Source organism: Tamandua tetradactyla, chromosome 4 (assembly GCF_023851605.1).
Source record: "Tamandua tetradactyla isolate mTamTet1 chromosome 4, mTamTet1.pri, whole genome shotgun sequence".
NCBI classification, from domain to species: Eukaryota; Metazoa; Chordata; class Mammalia; order Pilosa; family Myrmecophagidae; genus Tamandua; species Tamandua tetradactyla.
Window position 1 is genome coordinate 65013948 of NC_135330.1, and position 25054 is coordinate 65039001.

At 40.8% G+C, this 25054-nt stretch overlaps 1 protein-coding gene across 1 annotated transcript in view; it reads right to left on the minus strand.

Moving 5' to 3' along the window:
• Positions 1-13238: 13238 nt before the first annotated feature.
• LOC143680981 (voltage-gated delayed rectifier potassium channel KCNH1-like) overlaps positions 13239-25054 on the minus strand; it is a 50486-nt gene continuing 38670 nt past the window's right edge. Inside the window, exons 3-4 of the transcript XR_013174279.1 lie at positions 15727-15855; positions 13239-15286 (exon numbers count right to left, since the gene is read on the minus strand). The gene's annotated coding sequence lies outside the window, so the exon portion shown is untranslated. The remainder of the gene's footprint in view (positions 15287-15726; positions 15856-25054) is intronic.

The window sequence follows — 25054 nt, forward strand, 5'->3', positions numbered from 1 at the left end:
TGAGCATGTGCCCATTCGTGCACTTCATTTGCTGTGAAGTGTGTTCCTTGATCAGAGGCAATGCTGTGTGGAATACCATGATGATGGATAAGCCATTCTATAAACCCACGGATGGTAGTTTTGACAGAAGCACTGCATGCAAGGAAAGCAAACCCATATCCAGAGTATGTGTCTATTCCACTTAGACCAAATCACTGCCCTTCCATGAGGGGACTGGTCCAATGTAGTCAACCTGCCACCATGTAGCTGGCTGGTCACCTTGGGGAATGGTGCCATATTGGGGGCTGAGTGTGGGTCTCTGCTGCTGACAGATTGGGCACTCAGCAATGACTGTAGCCAAGTCAGCCTTGGTGAGTGGAAGTCCATGTTGCTGAGCCCATGCATAGCCTCCATTCCTACCACCATGACCACTTTGTTCACAAGCCCATTGGGCAATGACAGGAGTTCCTGGAGAAAGAGGTTGGCTGGTATCCACAGAACAGGTCATGTTATCCACTTGATTGCTAAAACCTTCCTCTGCTGAAGTCACCCTCTGGTGTGCATTCACATGGGACACAAATATGTTCATGTTTTTAGCCCACTCAGAAAGGTCTATCCATATCCTTCTTCCCCAGGCCTCTTTGCCACCAATGTTCAAATTATGGTCTTTCCAAGTCCCTGACCACCCAGCCAAACCATTAGCAACAGCCCCTGAGTCAGTGACCCACCTCTGGCCAGTTTTTCTTCCAAACAAAATGAACAACCAGGCACACTACTTGAAGTTCTGCCCACTGGGGGGATGTTCCCTCACCACTGTCTTTCAAGGACACCCCAGAAAGAGGTTGCAGTGCTGCAGCTGTTCACTTTCAGGTGGTACCTGCATATCATGCTAAATGATCTGTAAACCAGGCCTGACTTTTCTCTTCTTCAGTCAATTCACTGTAAGGAACTCCCCAAGAGGCCATAGCTGTGGTCTGGGAAAGAGAAGGTAATGTGGCAGGAGTGGAAACCATGGGCATTTGGGCCACTTCCTCATGTGACTTACTTGTGTCTTCAGGACATGCTCTGGCCCTATCTCGTATTTACCATTTCCATTTTACAACAGAGTACTGCTGTGCATGCCCAACTTTATGGCTTGGTGGGTCAGACAACACCCAGTTCATGACAGGGAACTCAGGTCTCATGGTAATTTGGTGGCCCATGGTTAAGCGTTCAGTCTCTACTAAGGCCCAGTAGCAGACCAAAAGCTGTTTCTCAAAAGGAGAGTAGTTATTTGCAGCAGATGTTAAGGCTTTGCTCCAAAATCCTAAGGGTCTGTGTTGCAATTCTCCTATAGCGGCTGGCCAAAGGCTCCAGACAGCATTTTTATTTGCCACTGACACTTCCAGCACCATTGGATCTGCTGGATCATATGGCCCAAGTGGTAAAGCAGCTTGTACAGCAGCCTGGACCTGTCTCAGAGCCTCCTCTTGCTCCGGTCTCCACTCAAAATTAGCAGCTTTCGTGGTCACTCGATAAATGGGCCGGAGTAGCACACCCGAATAAGGAATATGTCGTCGCCAAAATCCAATGAGACTAACTAGGTGTTGTGCCTGTTTTTTGGTTGTAGGAAGGGCCCGATGCACCACTTATCCTTCACCTCAGAAGGGATATCTCAACATGCCCCACACCACTGGACACCTAGAAATTTCACTGAGGTGGAAGGCCCCTGTATTTTTGTTGGATTTATCTCCCATCCTCTGATATGCAAATGCCTTGCCAGTAAGTCTAGAGTACTTGCTACTTCTTGCTAACTACGTCCTATCAACATGATATCGTCAATATAATGGACAAGCGTGATGTCTTGCAGGACGGAGAAACGATCAAGTTTCCTGTGGACAAGATTATGACATAGGGCTGGAGAGTTGATACCCTGAGGTAGGACAGTGAAAGTATATAGCTTACCTTGCCAGCTGAAAGCAAACTGTTTCTGGTGGTCCTTACTAATAGCTATTGAGAAAAAACATGTGCCAGTTCAATAGCTGTATACCAGGTACCAGGAGCTGTATTGATTTGCTCAAGCAATGATACCACATCTGGAATAGCAGCTGCAATTGCAGTTACCACATGGTTGAGCTTACAATAATCCACTGTCATCCTCCAAGACCCATCTGTTTTCTACAGGCCAAATAGGAGAGTTGAATGGGGATGTGGTGGGAGTCACCGCCCCTGAATCCTTCAAGTCCTTAAGAGTGGCAGTAATCTTTGCAACCCCTCCAGCAATATAGTACTGTTTCTACTTCACTATTTTGCTAAGTAGGGGCAGTTCTAGTGGCTTCCACTTGGCCTTTCCCAGCGTAATAGCCCTCACTGCAGAAGTTACAGAGCCAATGTGGGGATTCTGCCAGTTGCTCAGTATGTCTATTCCAATTACACATTCTGGAACTGGGGAAACACCTACAGAATGAGTCCGGGGGCCCCCTGGAACAACTGTGAGATGGACCTGAGCTAAAACTCCATTGATCACCTGGCCTCCATAAGCCCCCATTCTGACTGGTGGACCAGCGTGACATTTCGGGTCCCTGGAATTAATGTTACTTCTGATCCAGAATAACGTCACTAATAATCCCTGAAATATCTGATCATTTCCTTTTCCCCAATGCACCGTTACCCTGGATAAAGGCCATTGCTTTCCTTGGGGAAGGCCTGGAGGAAGATTAACAGTGTACATTTGTGGCAGTGTAACAGGGTTCTCCCCCAAAGGGACTTGTCTTCTCCTTCATTCAAGGGGCTCTCGGTCCATAAACTGTCTGAAGTCTGGAAATTGATTAAAGGGCCGTGACCCTGTGTTTTTGTAATTCAGGTTAGACTTCTGTTTACTTGACCTAGAACTCCTTTGTTTATACAGCTCAAACAAGAATTTAGTAGACTGCCCATCTCTTGTATTTCTAGGTACCCCATGATTTACAAGCCAATGCCACAAATCTCTACGAGTCATATAATTTTGACTCCTGCTTGAGTTTGCTGTCTATTATTAGAGCCACGTCTACCCTGTCTTTGGCAATTAAGTGCTGCCACCTGGCTTCTGCCTACTTGGGAATCAGTCATCCCCATTGTATTGAAGGATTCCAGCTCAGTGACAGCAGTTCCTGCAATAATTTCTGACCTACAGAGAAGTGCAACTACAGAGCTCTTCAGGGATGATGGCACTAGTCTCACAAATTTACTTCCCGCTCTTCTGGTAAAAGGTACATCCTCCAGACATTCCTGGGGTGTAAGAGCCAGTTTTGCATGATAAATCTGCTCTAATATTCCAATCTCTGGAAGCCTCTGGATCCTCTCATCTACATTATACCAGTGCGGTTCTGACATTTCAACTGCAGGTAATGTGGGCCACCTTTTGATCCATGTTTCAACCAACCTTCCAAACAAACTGTCAGTACTTTTCTAACCCTCGAGCTATAACATTGGATGCAGAATCTCTGCTTAGTGGGACTATATCAATAAATTCAGCCTGATCCAGCCTTATACTCCTTCCACCATTATCCCACACCCTTAAAATCCATTGCCACACATATTCCCCTGATTTCTGTCCATATAAGTTGGAAAACTCGCACAGTTCTTTTGGAGTATAACGTACCTCCTGATGTGTGATACTTTGTACCTCACCTTTAGGGGCCTGTTGGGACTCTAGTCTAGTTATAGGTCTGGAAGAAATGAGGGGTGGTGGGGGTGGGTCATGAATAGAATTAGAAAAATATTCCAAGCCATTTTCTTCATGGCATTCATTTGCAGTTTCATCTGGTGAAACAGGATTAATCGCTGTAGGGCTAATCCCTTCAGGAGGAGGTTGGATGGCCAACTCCTCAAGGCAGGCTGGAGCTGGTGGCTAGGTCCTCAGGGAAGACTATTACAGGGTTATCTAGAGAAGACTCAGCATGACCTAGGATTTCAACCTCACCCGCGACATCATTATCAATCCATATTTGACCATACCATTTTCAGGGTCCCACTCCTTTCCATCAATGCCCTCAGTTTAATGGCAAACACCAAGCAACATTGAGATTTCAGTTTATGTTGTAAAGTTGCTACTCTGACAATAAGATTCTGAGTTTGATTTTCCGGAATTTCAAGTGTTTGGCTACCGGAAATAAGATCTTCCTCAGTATACTCATAGGAACTTCTACATCTGTCAGATGGCGCTTAAGCATCTGGTTTGAAGCCTTAAGCCCATCCGTTTCTCTCCTTACCATTTCCAGTATCTAAGAACAACTAACCAACATCTCTATACCTCTTATTTCTACAAAACTGTATAAAGGTGTCAAAAACCTACCCCAGAGCCTGGCTTCATACAAGCGAAGAATTAGGATAATCGAATGGTGATATTTTGACTATCTCTTTTGCCAACTCACTCCTTGGTTTGGGAGTGTCATTCTGATTATCGGAATCAGAGTTCTTGTGCCTTTGAGTCCAGTCAGAGTAGAAAACCACTCATAAAAACCCATTTTTAAGATTCTGTTTCTTAAGAACCACTCCTGGTACCAAGTTATATTAGTTAGGGTTCTCTAGAGAAACAGAATCATCAGGAAACACTTGCAATTATAAAATTTATAAGAGTCTCTCACATAACCATAGGAATGCAGAGTCCAAAATCGGCAGGGCAGGCTGTGAAGCTGATGATTGCGATGGAGGGTCTGGACAAACTCCACAGGAGAGGCTCACCGACCAAAGTAGGAAGAAAACCTGTGTCTTCTGAATCCTCCTTCAAAGGCTTCCAGTGATTAGATAAAGCATCACTCATTGCAGAAGACATTTCCCTTGGCTGATTACAAATGGAACCAGCTGTGGATGCAGCTGACGTGATCATGATTTAATTCTATGAAATGTCCTCATCGCAACCGACAGTCCAGCACCTGCCCAACCAGACAGGACCATCACTTTGCCAAGTTCACACATGAACCTTACCACAAGAACATTACTCACCAAAAACATGATCTAAAAAGTAGAAGGGACTCTTAAAAATATAGGTTCACCCAGGAAGCCTAGAAAATCCTTATCAGAGGAATTTACAGGAGCAACTTGGTGCTTTTTTGCTGTTTGAAGAAGAGCGGCTGCTGGCCTCCTCTCCCTCCTCTTGATGCCTAACCTCACTCAGCAAAGCCTTCAACTACTAAATCATAACTTTTCAAACTCTACAATGCTGAGCCATATATTTCAAAGGATATTAATAATAGTTTTTTTGGAAGCTTTATTCTATTCTTTGCAAATTTCTATTGATGATGACTCTTGGTTGTGTTCATTTTTAAGGCTGAAGCCCACGTTGGCTGATTTAAGTTCAGCGTACAAGTGTAGATTGGATGCTGTGCTATTTTTTTTCTTTTGGGGATCTGAGGTAGAAACTGATCATTGTCTCCCAGCATCCATGCTCCCTTATTTAAGTAATAGAACAGTGCTTATCCCTTTAAATATCAGCAGGCACATGGGTACTCATCTAGAGCTTTCTTGGAGCGACCTCCTGGCCACTTCCTTAAAATGGAAGCCATTTGCTCTCCACTCCCATGTTCCTGTGCTGTTGACTGAAATGCTGAAGGGGTGCTGGTGCCAGCTTCTGCCAGGCTGATGAGAACAGCACACAGGGATATTGGAGCAACAAAGAGGAATGAGCCTAGTCCATCAATGACCCTACTGGGAGTGACTGCCACCCTTCCTGAACATACTTCTGCTTTGAGACTGGTGTATATGGAGAGGAGTAAGTCTCTGCCTGGTTTGAGTGTTTGTGTTTTGATGTGTCTGTTACATTATGGTATGTTATCCTGTGCCTTAACAAATACAAAGGGAACCCAAAATATCAATGTTTATTGGTGACTTTCCTATTGCTTTCCAGTTTTTACAGAGGGGGATCCACCAGTCTCCTGCTTATTTCTTTATGACACTTGAACTTTTACCATGCAGGTGCAATTATGCTTCTATAATTGAACTCTGCTTCCTCCTCCATCCTTTAGCCTATTTCCACCATAACATTCTTTTTCTGTTATTTACAACATTGAGATAAGTTTTCTCTTTTTTGAAATGATTGTGCCCATCCATAGATGCTATAGGCAGTTTTTTTCACCTCCTTATTTCAAGTGAAACGTTTTCCCTTTCAGTATGAACACTTCATATTTGTGTTCCTCATAGGTATGTTGAATAATTATAATGTGACCAAAGATGATAACTTAATGATAAAGGTTATCATTGAGTAGAAAATAAATTACAAAATTTCTTCTGCCAGATATTGTTCTCTGACTACAGGGAAACAAATTATTAATATATAACCATTTCCTTTTTTGAGTTTAATGAGATACCTAGGGACAAGGAATTTGGTGAACCAGAGACTCTCAGATGAGAAAATGTATGGCAGAAGGTAATGGATTGAGTTGCTATTTTGTAGTGAGGAAAGCTAAGAAGGTTCAGAAAGGAATATGATTTTCCTATGATCTAGGAATAGTCATAATTTTTAGTAAATCATCAACTTTCTGATAATGATATTTTAAAGTTTAAAGATATGATGAATCATTATTCCTTGTGAGTATTTATAACAGATGATGCATACTTATATAATTCAAAATTTTTTACTAAATGAGTTTTCTTAGAACATTTTTTATACCTCACTACCCAAAGATTTTAGAATCAATTTACAATAGACATGTATAACTTAGCCTTTCTAAAATAAAGATGGAAATCAAAACCAAGTAAGAAATATAACATTTATACTAAATTTTTAAAACTTATATAGTAATTGTGATTGGAGTTTTTAGTCAAACTAAATGGGAAATTAAGTGGATCAAATATTTACATTATTTTTTAATAAGCAACATGTCGGTTCTACTGGGTAATTTTTTTGTTATGAAAATACAAAAAAAATTATTTGCAGGGATTATTTTATAAGGAACAGTGAATGACGTAAAGGACAATGCTGTCAACCTCAACGGAAGAGTTCTTTAGAAAGAGAAATATATCATCCCTCTATAAAAACTGAAGTGATATAGTAAGACATAAGTCAGAATTTATGCTTTTGCAAAGAATTAAACATTGGAATACATAGAGGAATAAACAAGTAGTGTCTCTCTTAGGCCAAGGATTCCTTCAAGGTTGCTTTTACATTTATGTCTCCAATCCATTCTGAGTTAATTTTCACATATGGTACAAAATAAGAGACAAGGGTCATATATTTGCAGAAGGATGGGCAATTGTTCTGGCAACATTTGTTGAAAAGACAACTCTTTCTAAACTGAGCTAGCTTGGCACCGTTATTGAAAAGCAATTAACTATATACACCCTGGTATATTTCTGTACTCTGTTTCTTTCCCATTGATCTGTATGTCTAGTCTTAGGACAACAATACAATGTCTTGATTACTGTAACTTAATATTAACTCCTGAAATTGGGAAGTGTGAATCCTTCAAGCACGTTGTGCTTTTTTTGCAAAATTTTGGTTATCTAGGTCCTTGGTTTATCCTCGCACATTTGAGAATTTGCTTGTCAATTTCTACAAAATCATCTACTGGACTTTGGGTTGGGATGCATTAAATCTATAGATGAATTTGAGAAAGAATTGCCATCTTAATAATATGGAATTTTCAATCCAAGTTTATGGTATACCACTCCATTATTTAGTTCTTCTTTTTCTCACTAATCAAAGTTTTAACGTTTTCAGTATATATATCTCATACATATTTTATTACAGTTATTCCTATACATACCATGTATTTTATCCTGTTTTAAATGATAGTGGGTTTTTCTTTCCTGGAGGGGGGATGTTTGCACATCTATTTTCATTTTCATAGAAACTGAATTTCTGGTTTGAGCACTGCCTGATTCCAAAATCCACATCTTCCCAATATAACATACTATTATGAATCGTTTAGAGCTTGTGTCATTTTCATTTTAACTTTTTAGTTTGAAATAATTATAGATTTGCAGGAGGCTGCAAAGATAGTATAGAAGTTCCCTTGTACTCTTTACCTAGTTTTCTCCAATAGTTACATCTTAGTTAACTATAGTACACCAATCAAAGACAAAATATTGACTTTAAGATGTATGTCATTTTATCAAGTGTAGATTTTTGTAACCACCGCAGCAATCAAAATACACAACTATGCCATTATCACAAAGATGTCCCTTGTGCTACATTTTTATATTGTTAAACCCACACCTTGTTCTGCCATCACCCCAAGCCATGGCCATCACTAATCTAATCTCCATCTCTCTCATTTTGTCATTTGGAGACGCTTATGCAAATGGAATCATATATGTGTGATCCTTTGATTTATCAGTGTTGTGTGTGATCTTTTGAGATTGATTTTTTTTCACTCAGCATAATGCCCTTGAGGTGGTCGTGGTTTTTAAATTTCAATTTTCAGCTAGTCATCACTAGTTTAAAAGATACAATTGATTTTTTGTATTGACCATACATGTTTGTTAGATTCTCTTTTTTTTTGTCATTAGCAGTAATTATTTAACAAGTTTTTTGGAATTCTCTATAAAGACAATTATGCTGCCTGTTGCTACCTTTCCAAATTCCATGCCTATTTCTTTTTCTTGATTCATTGCACTGACTACCATTTCTAGTTATAGTATTCAATGGGAATGATGACAGCAGATATCTTTACTTTGATCTCGGATGGAATGCATTCAGTGTTTCAGCATTAGAGTATATTAGATGTAAGTTTTCCTCATGGTATTTTCCTATATCAGTAGTTCTCATTCCATAGGTCAGGTGAGGGTTCTGTCAACTGCTATAAATTTGGAAACCAAAGAAAAGTCCACCATATGGGTCCACAGATCCAGTGGACCAACTGTGAGATGAGTTTGAACCAGAGCTTCTTTAATTGACCCTACAGCTTTTATTTTAACTGGGACCATGATGATCTTTTGGGTTCCCAGGTATCCAACAAGTTTTGAATGATCCTAGAGCATAATTCAGTGAATTACAGAAGGTCCTTTGGGGAAGAACTGGGGAATTACGATCATACACACTTGCTGTGGTATTGTGTGCTCTTTCCTCATAAGGAACTGGCAAGAAAGCTGCAAACGGAGAAAAACTGTAATTGGACAAAAGATTATGGCTTTGCTTTGGGATGACTGACCTCAGTTATTCATTCACTCTTGATCTCTTTTGATTATATATCAAGCAATACTGAAATTGGTTGAGGCTTGGCCCCATTAGCTCTCTTCATAAATCACTGCAGGTCAGAATCTCTCCCCTCTGACTATCATCCCAACCTTAGTAACTTACATGTCTCATTCTTTTTTTATTTTTAATTAATTTTTTATTTTTTCACATACAAAAAAACTCCAAACAAATGCAAACATTCTTTACTTTTGATCATTCTGTTCTACATATATAATCAGTAATTCACAATATCATCACATAGTTGCATATTCACTATCATGATCATTTCTTGGAACATTTGCATCTATTCAGAAAAAGAAATAAAAAGAAAGCAAAAAATTTTACATACCATACCCCTTACCCCTCCCTTTCATTGATCACTAGCTTTTCAAACTAAATTTATTTTAGCATTTGTTCCCTCTATTACTTTATTTTTATTCCGTATGTTTTACTCATCTGTTGATAAGGTAGATAAAAGGAGCATCAGACACAAGATTTTTCACAATCACACAGTCACATTGTGAAAGCTATATCATTACACAATCATCTTCAAGAAACAAGGCTACTGGAACACAGCTCTACATTTTCAGGTAGTTCCCTCCAGCCTTTCCATTACATCGTGACTAACAAGATGATATCTATTTAATGCCTAAGAATAACCTCCAGGATAACCTCTCGACTCTGTTTGGAATCTCTCAGCCTTTGACACTTTATTTTGTCTCATTTCACTCTTCCCCCTTTTGGTCGAGATGGTTTTCTCAATCCCTTAATGCTGAGTCTCAGCTCATTCTAGGATTTCTGTCCCACGTTGCCAGGAAGGTCCACACACCTGGGTGTCATGTCCCACGTAGACAGGAGGAAGGTGGTGAGTTTGCTTGTTGTGTTGGCTGCATCCCATTGATTTTATTTAGTAGAGTTATATGAATATCTTTGATTAGTTGGTCCAAAGTCTGCCTCCTCTGGTGTTTTAATTTGGTCATTGGACTGGGCTATATCTGTCTACATCTTCTGTTGACTTTGTGGCATGTAAATATCTTGACAAGGTTACTTTGGAAGTTGATTTCCTTCAGTAGTTGAAAGCCTTGTATTTGCTGGATGGGTGTGGAGCAGGATGCAGTGCATGGGGGTTGGGGGATGACAGTGTGGTGACAGGTTGTGGAACAGGTATAGACACATGTTGGGGACATTATGCTGGTGCCTGAGAGCATGGGGTGAGGGTCGCAGGGTTGTGGAGGTGTGGTGCGGGGTCTGTGGGGACGAGGTGCAGCTCAGGCAGGCCTTAGAGTGTAGGAGCAGAGCGCCGCTTCGAGGACACAGAGGTAGGGCACAGCAGGAGGCCAATGGGGGGACTGAGCTGATGTGCTGGAGCTGGTATGTGAGCAGGATGCAGGTGCATGTGTGGAACGTGTGGGTCATGGATATCAGGGTGTGGGGTACAGGGATGGAAGTTGAGGCACAGGAAGAACAAGGCATGGATGTGTCCTTGCACAGGGGCAGGTCCTGGGGGGGTGTGCAGGAGCAAATGCACGTGTGTGTAGGAATGGGGCACAGTTTCTGGAGTTTGTGGGATATGTGTCAGGGATGGTTGATGTCGTGTAAACGGGCCCTGGCACTGGTGCCCAAGTGCGGGGTGTGGGCACATGTGCATGCACGTGCAGGGTAGGGGTTCTGTGACACAGATGCACACAAGAGCATCTGCCAGATGTGGGAGAAGGGCACTTGTTCCGGGAGGGTGGGGTGAGGTGTGTGCATGTGTGGGATATTGGGAGTGGGGGGAAGATGCTGAGTCAAGAGGTCAGTGCACAGATACATGGGTGCCCGGTGGAGAGGATGTGGTTGTGCAGGCGCGTGGGTCTGATGGGGCAGGGCCCTGATGTGCGCGCTGCGCAGAGCTCAGGGCAGCAGGGCAGCAAAGCACTGATGTGTGCTGGGGGCGGGTGTTTCCCTGATGCGCAGGTTATCACCTGCCCAGAGCTGACGGGGCGTGGCATGAGGGGGCGCATTCAGGTGCACTGGTCTGGGGGGATTGATGCGTGACTGTGTGGGCTGAGTGCAGGTGTGGCCCAGGTCTGATGGTGAGTGCCTGAAGCCCACATGCGCAAGTGACCGCCTGCAGGGGGCAGGGAAGTGGAGATGGGGGTTGAGGGGTTGGACACTGGTGCCTCTGGAGGGGCGGGGTGAGACTGTGCTCGTGCAGGAGAGGTGGGTCAGGCTGGGGCAGGATTGAGCATGTGGGGCGGGACCCATCAGGAAGGGGATGGCGTGGGGGTGCTTGGAGCGCGGTGGGGCGGGCGGGTGACGGGGTTCAGGTGAGTGGGGTGTCAGAGGAGTTGCGGATCAGCGGGTGGGGGCAGTCGTGGGAGGATAGCACTTTCAAGGAAAGTGGCTTGGCTTACTTTCTAGTTTCCATCATCCAGACCGAGCTCGCTTGAAGCCTCCGGGCTTCCATGTGGAGAGGGGCACATCAGCCTGTTTGCACCAGCTGGATGGTCTCTGGTTCTCTGCTTCTCAATTCTTCCACGTGTTCAACCAGGGCCTTCCAATGTGGTGTAGAAGACCCTCCCAGGTCACTTACACCCAGGAATTGCTCTCCTGGTCATTTTTCTGTCACTTCTCTAGCTATTCCTTGGAGCGGAGGTGAGCTCTACCTATCCATTCCGCCATCTTCCCAGAACTGAGCCCATCATTAAAATTAATGAGGAAATATGCATCACTTACTGTGTTGCTTGAAAAGCGGGAGAGAATAGCAGTGGTGATAAAAATGAAAAATATGCTTCTGCTCTAAAAGTCTTACAACTGAAACACTGAGATGTGTGTTTCAAGCTCTGATTTTGGTGCCCCTTGTCGTTTCATGTTCAGGTAAATGTGCTCTCTGCCACCCCCAACTGGAACTGCTCTGAAGCACACCTGCTGCCCTGGTTATAGTAGGGGTCAGTTCAAGTTGGGGATGTGTAATGCTAGAGGCTCATGGCAATATAGTGGCTTCTGTACCCATAAGAGTCCATTCATGGCACTATAGTGTCTTCTGTACCCATAGGAACCCATAACAACCAACATTAATTTTTCTCAATGGTACTTTCTCCTTTTTGGAATGGTCTCTGAGGAAGTTAACGAATTCCTTAATACAGATTCCTTAATACAAATGAAAACCTTCCATCAAAGTACCTTTCAAAAGTAACACCACCAGTACTAGTGGCTGTATTTGGAAGAAGTCAGGTGATATTGCACCAGATACTCTTTCGGTAAGAGTTTAGAATCCTTTTCCTTTTTTCTTCTGTTTCCCTTGTAACCAAAGGCATACATGTTTGGGAGCATTCATTGTATGTGGACACCTGGTCAACAGACCGCATCCTCTTTCCTCACAGTGATCTAACTGAGTAAACATGTCTAGGCACAAGTTTTTCTTTTCTTAAAATGTGTCAGGAAAGTGGGATAAATGTTAATACTTATTTTCAACAAAACGGACATTAAAGAGTCAGGAGCAAAAATAGACATTGATACAGAATTTCTGAGCCTCTGTGGAGTCAGGAGTTACATTTAATCACCCAGATATTTTTATAAAGCCATATCTTGTGAATAATTGGAACCACTAATGATCATTTTAAGTTTCCTTCCAAAAAACCTATATAGAAACCCAGGAGATTTAACACTAGGGAAATGGATGCTAGGACAGATTTTCTCTTCAGTTTAACAATAGAACTCACCTAGCTATTCAGAGAGGTGAGTGTAAGCCAATCCAAAAATAATGCTTTTATCTTAAATATTAAAACAAACATTTTATTGAGAACTCTTCACACACATGTAGTCTATACATGGTATACAATCAGTGGCTAACAGTATCATCACATAGTTGTGTATTCATCGCCATGATGATTTTTAGAACGTTGGTATCACTCCAGAAAAAGGAAAAAGAAGAAAAAAACTCATATACTCCATAGATCTTAAATTAAATTTAAAAATTAGTTAATTAATTTACATGTTTCAAAAATAAAAAAAGATGTAAAAAGGTACTCATCAAGAATTCTCATTTCCACTCCATCACATTGACCCCACTCCTCCCTGCCCTAGGTTTTAATTAGTCCTTTTAGTGCTTACTTATGTAAACACAATCAGAACAAATGTCTTTATTATTTGACCCCTTTATTACACGGAGTAATAGCTGACTGTATGCGATGTTCTGAACCTCACTTCCTCTGTCTTAATCACTTAACAATATGTAGTGGGGAGTTTTGATGTTCATGGACCTAGTGTTTCCTCATTCTGTGTAAGTGTGTGCACGCGTGTGTGTGTGTGTTTACAGCTGCATAGTTTTTCAATGTATGTAGCATAGCTTATCATAGTTTATTTAATGATATCTATTGATGGGCCCTTGTATAGTTCTGTCCTCGGGCTGTGTACACAATTGTCTTGATGCATAATCTTCTACATATGTCCTTTGGTACATACATCATTTCATCTGTAGGATGGATCCCAGAAGTGGGATTGCTGAGTAGAGAGAAGACACATTTGCAATTTTGATAAATATCACTCAACTGTCCTTCATGGACTTTGTAAAATTTTATAATGTAAACTAATTTTTATTTCTCTATCACCTATAAAATGAGTATTTTATCAAACTTTGGAAATTTTTCCCATGTGTGAGGTGAAAATAAAACCTTTCTACAGTTTTTTTTAACTTTTCATTTTCAAGTAATTGTAGATTCACATGTAGTTGTAAGAAATACTACAGTAAGATTATGTATACCATTTTACCCCCAGTTTTCCTCAAAGGTAACATATTGCATGATTACTATAGTATCACAGTCAGGAAATTGATCTTGTTCAGATTTCACCAATTTACATGTACTTGTGTGTGTGTGGGTGTGTTTAGTTCAATTTTACATTTGTGGATTCACGTAACCACCACCACTGCCAATATAGAGAACAGTTTCATCACAAGGATCCTTTCTGTTATCCTGTTAATCCCCTCCTTTCCCTTTCCACGTCTATAATTCTGACGTTTGAGGAATACTTTATAAATGGACTCATACAGTATGTAACCTTTTGAGATTGACTTTTATCACTTAGCATAATTCCCCTAACACCTACACATGCGCATGCACCAAAACTATTCGTAGCAAAGAAATGTATCACTGAGGCAAGTTAAATGACATGGAGCATTTTATTCCCAGCAAATAAATATAAATAAATCTCAAAAATCACTCTAATTTATCTCTTCTTTCAGGTTTCATGAGAATCAAGTGCAGGTAGGGAGCATTTTGTGCTGGTTATGCCTTTCCTACTAAACAATATTTGTGTGTCCCCTAAAAACTTCAGAGTGATGATGAGAAGAAACTGTTCTGACTCAACAAAATCATATGTTTTAAATTTCTGAAAGAAAAATGTATGTCAAAATGTCTGATTTCCCTGAAAATATTATTTATGAGTTTGGTGAGTTCAAAAAGCAATCCAGTCATTCTGCACAATAACGATATCATTTACTCATGAGTGAGTCTATCAGCATATCATACCTACTGCACTGCACAATCTCTAAATCAGAAACTAGAAATGAGACAATAACAAATTTGCAGGGAAACAGGAAACTTCAGCAGCCTGAGACACTGAGAAACTTTGCATCTGCCTTGAATCCAAAAAGAAGGTTAAAATTGATTTACTGAGCTATCAGTTAAAAAAATTAGGATGTAATTGTACACAGTGATGTGCTCTGAACTCCATTAACGTGAGTGTCCAAATGTGCTAGAGAAGCATCCGCAGAGAGCACAGCCCCTGTCAGAGCATCCACATGATGCTTTTAATTTCTTCCTCTAATACAAACTTTTGTCACATCCAGAATAATATGCCCCAGTTTGATTCTCCCTTGGACTCCCGCTCTCATCTCTCGGCTGTACATCAGGAAACCAAAAGGTACAGAGTTCTCAGGAAGAGCTGGAAAAACAACCACAGAGCCAGGTAGCAAAACCTAGTGTCTTGGTTATCTTGAATATAAGTTATGGAAGAACACATGAACGTAGTGATGTGACACCCCCTAATCCCAAGCCTCTGTGAATAAAACACCAACCTTTGTGTACCCTCATGAGATAGATTTCTTCGGGGGTATACTTGTATCAGAAGTCCTGACTCACCTTCTTTCCTAGGTCTCCAATGCTATTCCAACAATATATACATGTGATATGGCTGAGGAAAGCAATAAAATCTGTGGTCACAGAATTGATTAAATGACTTATATGGAAATTTAACTCAATCGTACTCAATACTGATGAGCGACCCCATCAATACCATGTTCCAAATGAAATAAACAGCCACAGACCTCATCAACAATACAGGCAGAGCTGTGCTGCAGCCTGCTTTACCTGTCTTGAAATGCTAGAGCTCAGTCAATTCAAAGGAAGTTAATCTATAAAGAAGATGAATGTGAGAATATGGCCATATTTTCCTCCCTGTTTCCTCCCCCAATACATTCTAGAATAATATAATACTTTACCCAACATGAATTAAAGATTAAATCTTGATTTTTATGCAGACATTGCATTGATAACCTCAGATTTTCTGTAATGAGAGCCACACTAAAGGCAAAAAAAGACATAAAACTATTTGTAAAAATCTGAATTACAAACCTTTACATGAATCATCCTCAATTGGCTGTTTGAAAGCTGTTATGTCACTGAAAGTGCAAAGAAATAAAACCACTTTATCCTGTTCATTTCGAACTGGAGCAGTTTTCACAAAGAACTACACAGGTGTCCCTGAAAGGAATATCAAAAGGTTGGTCAGTAATTTGCATTCTCATTTGAAGGGTATGGGAACAAAAACTTAGGATTAATAGGTACAAATATTAATTCATTGTTAGATGGTCTCATTCCTTCAAGTGCCAGATATTACACCATTAATTTACTTTCTTGCTAGAATAAAAACTTTCACAGTCTCTATTCAGTGGGAGTTTCGTCCGTTCAAAAAAAATACTTGTAAGTGTAGCTCTCTTAACATGTAACCCTTGTAAACTAATAGAAAATGAGTTGAAAATCCCTCCTGACCTTATAGAAGAAAATAAAACATAGAGACCTAATACTTACCTTGGACCACATAGTGGGCAAATATAAAGTTAGTGGGCACTGCCAACCATGGCCAGCAGACCTGCAAACTCAAATTTCCATCGATAATGTAAGGGAAATTTCCATTGCTAAAGGAATTTAATGGAATTAAGCAAATTTCCATTGTTAAAGAAATTTCCACAGCTCTGTTCATTGCTAAAGGGCCTCAGTATCAAAATCAGTTTGGGGGGCGGGCCACGGTGGCTCAGCAGGTAGCGTTCTCGCCTACCAAACTGGAGACCCAGATTCTGTTCCTGGTGCCTGCCCATGTAATAGCGAGAAACTACATTTCTAAGTCCCCAAAACAAAAATCCAAAAGGTCCGATACGACGACAAATGACAAGATATTGGAGAAGAAAAGGGATTACCATAATGATTCTCCCAGCAGAGGTTCCCCAGAAAGAGGTGGATTCCAAGTGGGTTTGGGATCCTATCATATCAGAACCTTAGGAAGCTCAATAAATGTGTTTTGATTTCCAGCCCTGTTTCTCAGTTTGAGTGGGAGATAAATGAGCTCTTCCTAAGCACTACCATAATTCATAGAAGGAGAAGGAAGTCAGGTCTTATCTGAATGACTCCTCAAAGAAGGACCACTCAGAGGGCCAATATCTGCAAAAATGCTTTCTATCCATACAGGACATCACACAAGAAGCACCAATTTGTTCAAAGGTACAAAATTAACTGAGACAGAGCAATGGTATATTCTACCCTACCTAGTTCTTGTGTTCTAGTTCCTAAAATAGCACCTGAAATATAAGAACTTAGTAACTGTTTGTTGAATTTTACATAATTGAGATAATACTTTACATGCTATCTTATAACAACCTTCAAATTAAAATACAATAAATATTTCCCCACATTGTAAGTAACAGAGAAACCTCCCATGTATCCAGCACTACATGCAGCATTTTATACCTATTACTTTATTTTATGAGGTAACATGTAAACAACTCAATCTTGAAGATGAAAACAAATCTCTAAGAGGCAATCCGGGTCCTTGTGTCTACAATCATATCAAAACCCTAAATTAGGATCAGCCAATCTAGCTTAACAGTAACTAGCTTTCATATTTGGCTATACTACTTATTCATACACTTCACTACCCTAAAATGTGTAAACAGCTGGCAAATAGATCAAATGGAAATAATTTCTCCTTAAAGCCTCATTATCTATACATTTACCATGGTTAATTTTAAATCTCAGTCCATTTTCCTTTTCTACCATTCTAATCATCAAAGAAAACAAATTGATTATAATGTCACCCTGAGAAAAATGTGTTCTGAAAGAAAAATTCATGTACAAAAGTCACACATAGCATTTCAAAATGAAGAAGAACATGACCTTTGAATTATCCAGTTTTGGGAAGCTCTGTATTACTAGTCTCAGTATCCTCAGAACCAGTGGAACTTTAATCTACTTTTGATTAAGCAACAGAAAACTCAGAAGAAAGCATCACACCAATTGAGTCTACACAACCACAGCTCAGATGTATCTTAGCTGGCAAGCAAAAAGCAAACAAATCAATAAACCTTTTTTTTTTTTTTCCTCTAAAGAAAATTGTAAGCCATTTTTTTCAAATAGTAAACCAAAAAATATTCCTAATTTATCAGACTAGTAATAAATCGGATGAGATGAACCCCACTCATGCTGCTCAACACATGAGGAGCCTCATCTTGCTAGAATCCCCAGACTATCCCCTTCATAGCTACGGCCTTAAAGGCCAACCATAGCACTGTATCAGCAGAGCCCAACACCTATGAATTCATTCCAATTGGGACTCTTTCATCTCATATTTTCATTCCATTTAGTACTACTGGTCCTGATGACACTAACCTACACCTCCCAGATCATGAGAGCCATTATATATTAGTCACAATGGGAGGCCTTTTTCACTTTTCCACAGTTCAAGCTCATAATGAACCCTCCCCATTTCAACTCTGATTATTCCTTTCCAGTATCTAAATAAGTATCTTGTACATATTTAAATGAACTTGCTTTAGAGTTCATGGGGCTTGTTGAGGGGGGAGTACCTCCTCCTCCCTGACCTACCACTGTTTTCCTGTGGAGCGACACCTTCCAACGTAATACTCTGGGCCTCCCCTGGGTTGTAGTTTGGGGGACAGGAACTGAACATGCATAGCTCAACCCCTTCACCTCCTCTGCTTTCTTAGAGTTGAGTCTACATCCTGCTCTGCTCTTTCATACCATAAATGTTAGGGGACTAGGACAAAGGCAATAGATAGCTGATGGGAGAAGTCTGCAGTTCGCCAGTGCTACCTGCAATGGGTGGGTAAATCTGTTAGATTTTCAGACTCACTTTTAGAAACTCATGTACCCAAAAATATAAACCACATTCTTCCAGGATCAGTTTAATTGGTCATAGAAGTATTATTTTAATATCCATTTGCCCGATTCCTATAACTCTCTCAACCCACTCTAATCACAAGCAAAGGAGGAAAGAATTATGTATTAGCCCCCTTTGAACCTTAACAACTGAGTATCATTTCTTTAAATACAACATAATTCATTTCAACGGCAGAAGAAACTCTAATTTTTCTTGTCTTGTCAATCTGTACCCCTATTCTAATGACATCTAATGTAGTATTATACCAAGGTCACTTGAGACCGTTTGTCGCATTGCTCAATTCCATGTGCTCCACCAGGGAGTTGTGCAACATGACAACTTTAGGCAAATGCTCCAGGCATCAATTTTTTTTTCCAGGCATTAATTTTAAAGAAATAAATTCTATTTCCGGTATCTTCACTGTCACTCAGATCTGCCTCCCTCCTAAACTATCATTCCTCAAACAACCTAAGAAAGCAGAGTGGGCTTAAATTTTCATTTCTGGAAGTCTTTCAGAAGATAACATGAGTCCCTCCTAGACAACACAGACCAGTGATTTCAACCTTTTCCTCTTAAGAGCAAAGCATTTTTAATCTAATGGAATATTGCTTGGAGTCTCAGTTGAAAATGAACCATCTAGAGCCTAGAACCCCACCCTTTTGTCTTCCATTTACCCTAAATGCTCCTCAAGAACGCTTTTACTCTGTTCAGCTATTGAACTGCCTGGAGGGAGAGGCTGGGTCAGATGGCCTCAATAAGTTTTTCTCAGGGCCCAAATTCTGCAGCAGGATCCATTTCATCAAGATACAAAGGAAACAGACTTCTGGGAAGATGGCCAACTACAGTAGCTCGAGATTAGCTCTGATCCACAGAAAAGTTAGAGAAGGGACAGGAGACAGACTGAGGTGGCAATTCGGGAGTGTTGTTGACCTGGGAGAGCCTTCTGAACCACATGTGGCAGCCCCAGTTGCAGAGGCTGGAGAACTGAGTGGCACAAAACTGGAGACTGGCATGGAGCCGTAGAGCTGTGGAGCCCACAGGAGTACATGGACAGGAGTATGGGCCTAGGAAGTAAGACAGGTTGCATTCCTTGGTTGCACTACTCTCACCAGCACAGGCCCATGACAAAGCAACTCAACCCACACCCCACACACCTGAACCCTGTAACCCACTCTTATTCCCCATGCTCCAGGCACCCCTACCCTGCCAGACCCCTGTGCAGGTACCTGGCCCACACCCCCAAGTGCAGCCCAACCTACCTCTTCTACACCCGTCTCAAGCACTACCTCCCCCTCCCTGTTCCCTGCAGGCTGTTCCCAGCACATAAAGGTTGGCGATCCAAACCTAGGCTACCCCTGCCCTCTATCCATAGTGTCACACAGCCTCACTCTGCCCTCCCTGAGCTCAGCACATCCGTTTACAGCACTTCCAGGCCCACACATGTGCTTGGGACCCCAATCGTGTCATTCAACTCAGGGAATCACACTTTACAGCAGTCCTAGAACCGCGCATGTGCACAGCCCCCAGCCTCACTTCCCAGTTCTGAGAAAGTGACAATCTGCACAGCTGGGTCACATCTGCCCCCAATCCACGAAAGCATTAATGCCAAATGCTGCCATAGCTCTATGCATGCATACAAAGGGCCTTGTGGTTAGACCAGCGTACACCACGTTATGACCTTCAGACCAGTGCACCTGCACAGCTACACCCTCCCTGGCCACTGGGCGCCCACATTCAGCAAAACATCCACAACCTGCACCCATACCTGCCCTAAAACAAATCACCGTACTGAATGCTTCACCCCATGCTGTGCTACTGCTGTACAACCATCCTGCACAACCATCCCATGAACACAAGGCCTTAGACTACTGAAAGTAATCAATTTCCAAAGTAAATCAATCAAGATATTTACATGCCACAAAGACAGCAGAAGATCACTAAGCATATCACAATGCAGACAGATACAGCCCTGACTAATGACCAAATTAAAACACCAGAGGAGACACAGATGTTGGACCAATTTATCAAAGATGTTCATACAACTCTACTTAATGAAATAAGTGGGATAGCACATGACATAAAGGAGATCAAGAAGACAGTAGAAGAACACAAAGAGGAATTTGAAAGAATAAATAGAAAAATGGCAGAAATCACAGAGATTAAAGACTCTGCTGACTAAAATAAAAAACATACTACAGGCACACAACACCAGATTAGAAGAGATAGAAGAAAGAATAAGGGGTATAGAGGACAGGATAATTGACATTGAAGACTCAAAATAGCAGATGGCAGAAAAGATGGGAAAAAATGAATGGGAACGCAGAGAAATGACAGACAAACAAAGTGCACAATATAAGAATCATTGGTGTCCCAGAAGAAGAGATGTGTAAAGGGCTAGGAAGAGTAGCCAAGGATATAATGGGGGAAAACTTTCCAAACCTTATAAAGGGCAGAAATATACAAGTCAAAGGACCCCAAAGAACTCCAAACAGAATAAATTCAAACAGGCCTTCCCCAAGGCACATACTAAATCAGTCTGTCAAATGTTGAAGAAAAACAGAAAATCCTGAAAGCAGCAAGAGAAAAACACTACTACATACAAGAGAAATCAAATAAGACTAAGTTCAGATTACTCAACCAGTACCCTGGAGGCGAGAAGGCAGTGGTATGATACATTCAAGATCTTGAAAGAGAAAGACTTTCAGCCAAGAATGATGTACCCAGCCAAACTGTCCTTCAAAACTGAGGGAGAGATTAAAAAGTTCACAGACAAGGAAGTCCTGAAAGAATTTGTCAACAAGAGACCGGCCCTACAAGAAATACTAAAAGGAGTTCTGCCTGCTGAAAAAAAAAAGACAGGAGAGGGAAGTCTGGAGGAGGACACAGAATTGAAGAGTACCACCAGGGATAATTTAAAGAACACAAAGAGAAAGAGGGAAAAGAATATATAGATCTGACAAATAAAAAAGATAAGATGGTGGAATCAAGAAACACCTTTTCAGTAAGAATAGCAAACTAACCCCAAAGCAAATAGAAGAAGAGAAATAACAAAGATTAAAGCAGAGATAAATGAATGGGAGAACAAAAGAACAATAGAAAGAATCAATAAACCAAAAGTTGGTTCTTTGAGAAAATCAATAAAATTGATCTACCACTAGCAAGACTGACAAAGATAAAAAAGAAAACAGGATGCAAATAAAATCAGAAATGAGAAGGGGTGCATTCCCACAGACCCTGAAGAAATAAAAGAAATCATAAGAGGATACTATGAACAACTATGCATCAAAAAACAAGGCAACTTAGATGAAATGGAAAAATTGCTGGAGACACACAAACAAGCTACACTGACTCACGAAGAAATACATGATCTCAACAAACCAATCATAAGTAAAGAGATTCAATCAGTCATCCAAAACCTTCCTTCAAAGAAAAGCTCAGGATTTGTAAACAGTAAACTACGTAACATTGCTAAAAGAAATCAAAGGAGACCTAAATAGGTGGAAAAACATTCCCTGCTCATGGACAGGAAGGCTAAATATAGTTAAGAAGTCAATTCTATCTAAACTGATCTACAGACTCAACATAGTACCAGTCAAAATTTCAACAACCTACTGTGAAGATGTAGAAAAGCTAAGAACAGAATTCATCTGGAAAGGAAAGAGACCCTGAATAGATAAAAGCATCCTTCAAAAGAAGAACAAAGTGGGAGGATTAACACTTTCTGACTTTAAAACCTATTATAAAGCGAAAGTGCTCAAAACAGCATGGAACTGGCACAAAGACAAAAGCATTGACCAGAAGAACTGAATCAAGAGTGCAGAAAGAGACCACCAAATTTGCAGTCAAAGCACCCAAATCCTCTGATCTGGAACAAAATAGAGTTTTCAATTATCGGAGATGGAAGAACTGGATATCAATAGACAAGAGAATGAAAGTGGACACCTGTCTTACACCCTACACAAAAATTAACTCAAAGCGGATCAAACACCTAAATGTAAGAACTAGCACCATAAAGCTTCTAGAAGAAAATGCAGGGAAATATCTTCAAGACCTAGTAATAGGAGGTACCTTCCTAAAGTTTACACCCAAAGCACAAGCAACAAAAGAAAAAATAGATAAATGGAAACTCCTCAAAATCAAATGCTTCTGCACTGTGCTGGTTTGAAAGGATGCATGTCCCCTAGAAAAGTCATGTTCCGATCAAAATCCAATTTCATAAAGGCAGAATAATCCCTATTCAATACTGCATATTTGAAACTGTAATCAGATCATCTCCCTGGAGATGTGATTTAATCAAGAGTGGCTGTTAAGCTGGATGAGGTGACAACATGTCTCCACCCATATGGGTGGGTCTTGATAAGTTTCTGGAGTCCTATAAAAGAGGAAACATTTTGGAGAATGAAGGAGATTCAGAGAGAGCAGAGCAGAATGACACAGCCACAAGAAGCAGAGTCTACTAGCCAGTGACCTTTGGAGACGAAGAAGGAAAATGCCTCCTGGGGAACTTCATGAAACAGGAAGCCAGGAGAAGAAGCTAGCAGATGATGCTGTGTTCACCATGTGCCCTTCCAGATGAGAGAGGAACCCTGACTGTGTTCACCATGTGCCTTTCCAGATGAGAGAGAAACTCTATGTTCACCATGTGCCCTTCTACTTGAGAGAGAAACCCTGAACTTCATCAGCCTCCTTGAACCAAGGTATCTTTCCTTGGATGCCTTAAATTGGACATTTTTATAGACATGCTTTAACTGGGACATTTTCTAGGCCTTAGAACTGTAAACTAGCAACTTATTAAATTCCCCTTTTTAAGAGCCATTCCATTTCTGGTATATTGCATTCCAGCAGCTAACAAACTAGAATATGCACCTCAAAAGACTGTCAAAAGGTGAAGAGGCAGCCAACTCAATGGGAGAAAATATTTGGAAATCATATATCAGACAAAGGTTTGATTTCCTGTACATAGAAAGAAATCATAAAACTCAACAATAAAAGAACAAACAACTCAATTATAAAATGGGCTAAAAATATGAATAGGCATTTTTCTGAAGAGCAAATACAGATGGCTCAAAAGCACATGAAGAGATGCCCGTTTTCACTGGCTATAAGGGAAATGCAGATCAAGATTACAATGAGATACCACCTCACACCTATATGAATGGCTATTAAAAAACCAGGAAACTATAAATGTTGGAGAGGATGTGGAGAAACTGGGACACTTATGCACTGCTGCTGGGAATGTATAATGGTGCAGCCACTACGGAAAGCTATTTGGTGGTTCCTTAGGAAACTAAATATTAAGTTGCCATATGACCCAGCAATAACACTACTTGATATATACCCAGAAGAGCTGAGAGCAATGATACAAACAGACATTTTCAGACCAATGTTCACAGCAGCATTATTCACAATTGCCAAAAGATGGAAACAAACCAAATGCCCATCAACAGAAGAGTGGATCAACAAAATGTGGTATATACATATGATGGAATATTATGCAGCAATAAGACAAAATGACATTCTGAAGCACATTACAAGATGGATGAGCCTTGAGGACATAAGGGTGAGCGAAAATAGCCAGACACAAAGGGACGGATACTGTATGATTCCACTTTTATGACCCGCATAAAGGTATAATCAGAGGCTTATAACTCAGAATATAGGGGACTTAGAGAGACACAGAAGCTAGAGATGGGTGAACTTCAGCTAATGAAGTTGAATTCCAATGTAAGGGAGTAGATAGGGGCAAATGTGATTCTCTAGTTGGTCTAGAAGTAATATTACCATATTGAAGATGAACAAGATTGAAAGGGGTTGTACAGACCTCCGTGGCTGTATTAGTTAGGGTTCTCTAGAGAAACAGAATCAACAGGGAACACTTGCAAATACAACATTTATAAAACTGTCTCACATGACCATGGAAACACAGAGTTCAAAATCCGTAGGGCAGGCTGTGAAGCTGGCAATTCCAGTGGAGGTTCTGGATGAACTCCACAGGAGAGGTGCACCAGCCAAAGCAGGAAGAGAGCCTGCTCTTCTGAATTATCCTTAAAAGGCTTCCAGTGATTAGATTAAGCATCTCTCATTGCAGAAGATACTCCCCTTGGCTGATTACAAATGGAACCAGCTGTGGATACAGCTGACATGATCATGATTTAATTCTATGAAACGTCCTCATTACAACAGACAGGCCAGCACTTGCCCAATCAGAATAATGGGTACCACCACTCAGCCAAGTTGACACATGAACCTGACCATGACAGTGGCCTAGTGACTCACATTAGAAATATGAATGAGTTCTCGTAAGAATTACTTCAAAGATATGATCCTTGTATAAAGAGTGTTTAAGTTCAGGGTACAGGGGGAAAACTGCTATTGCATGCTATGAGCTATGTTCAAAAGGAAACCATCAGCACTACCACAGCAACAACAGAGGTTTAGATTTCCTATTTGGTCAGGGTGTGTTTATTAGTTTTCTGACCCTTGGGAACAATGAAATTATCTAAAATTGAG